Source organism: Poecilia latipinna, unplaced genomic scaffold, assembly GCF_001443285.1.
Source record: "Poecilia latipinna isolate Pla-1442-1.1 unplaced genomic scaffold, P_latipinna-1.0 Scaffold3441, whole genome shotgun sequence".
NCBI lineage: Eukaryota > Metazoa > Chordata > Actinopteri > Cyprinodontiformes > Poeciliidae > Poecilia > Poecilia latipinna.
Window position 1 is genome coordinate 26,885 of NW_015116057.1, and position 1,503 is coordinate 28,387.

Below are 1,503 nucleotides of genomic sequence, written 5' to 3' on the forward strand. Positions count from 1 at the left end.
CTATCAGTTCTAGCACATGGAATTAATTCATTTTGTGAGGCGTCACTCTGTGCACCTTATACAACTTATAATGTTGCTTCCGAAAAAAGTGACCTATAGCCATGCATGCCATTGTCACAAGGTTGACTTTAATTAAATAACTCTTCTATAAACATGTTGCGTGTTTCCATGTGTCTCTATTTTTATTTATTTTTTTTTTTGTGTGTGTGTGTGTGTGTCCTCTTCAGCGGCTTCAGAAAGTAAACAGAATCCCTGCTGAGGAGACAAAAGACTCTATTTTCCACAATCATGGTAATCACAGATATAATAACTGCAACTTCTTCTGATGATGAATGCTAATTAATTGGCCGGCGCTGCCTGGTGTAAACAGACAGTGAGGCGCATATGCAGACTGGCTTCACACAACTATTTATAGTTGCGGATTGCATAAGCTTGTTTCGAACAACAGGGTGTTCTCGCTTTGTCGGCATCAAACAGAGAAATGCTGCGACTGACCAGATTAGCGTTGCATGACACACACATAAACATCGCAGGCAAACGGTGTGTGTGCGCGCGCGCGGCCCGACGGGTCCCACGGCTTAGAAATTGTTGACGGTAGACGCTATTTTTGACCATCTGCTCTAAAAGGAGGGCATGTTTGAGTCGCAGACGCTGTGGTGTTGGCATGGGCGGGGAGGGGAGGAGGGGGAGAGATGGCTCACCCGAGGGCACAGCATCCTTCGTGTCACCATGCATGTGCGCAGTGTGTTCCTGGTTTAATATGTGTTTTACATTACCATAAATGATGGCGGAAGTGGTTACTGTAACTCCCTCTTTACACCTTGCTGTTGATAACTTCTGGGACAAACAGAGGTAAAGACAAATTTGGATATGCGAGGTAAAGACAAATTTGGATATGCTACATCGCCATCACTTTATTAAATACTCACTTATCTGGCTCAGTTTCGTTTTTTTTCCTTAGGTGTCCTACAACTTTTGTGCTCATAAGAAGCCAGTTCATTTTTTTTTTCTCTGTACTATGTATGTGAAGAAGGTGTTTTCTGTTCAGTAGTGGTGGTTTTTGATATACGATGTGGCTCACCACCCAGGGTAGCATATGGAGTGTCTTAGCTCTTTCTTCTGTTCCATTGGTTAGTATATCATATTTAGTTATGGTTCATCTCCGACTGTGTTCATTATGTTTTATTCGTTTATCGCCTTCCTTCAGTTTCCAAGATCTGCTTCCACCCGATACTCCCCTAATTAGCCTGATTCTCATGCTACTCATCAAATGTTTCTGTTTCCTCGCCTCACTGCCAGATTGTCTGTTCATCAATGTCCGTTTTACCCAGAATAACTGCTGCTTTTTTGGTTTTTGTTTTATTCCCCCTCCCCTCCAAACCAGTAATCTCTTTTTGTTTATTTTACTTTTATTTCTTTCTCAGCTCAAAGTAAGATTGAATGATAAAAAAAAAACAGGACTCAAAACATCCGCATACTAGAGATTAATCAAGAGAATCATCT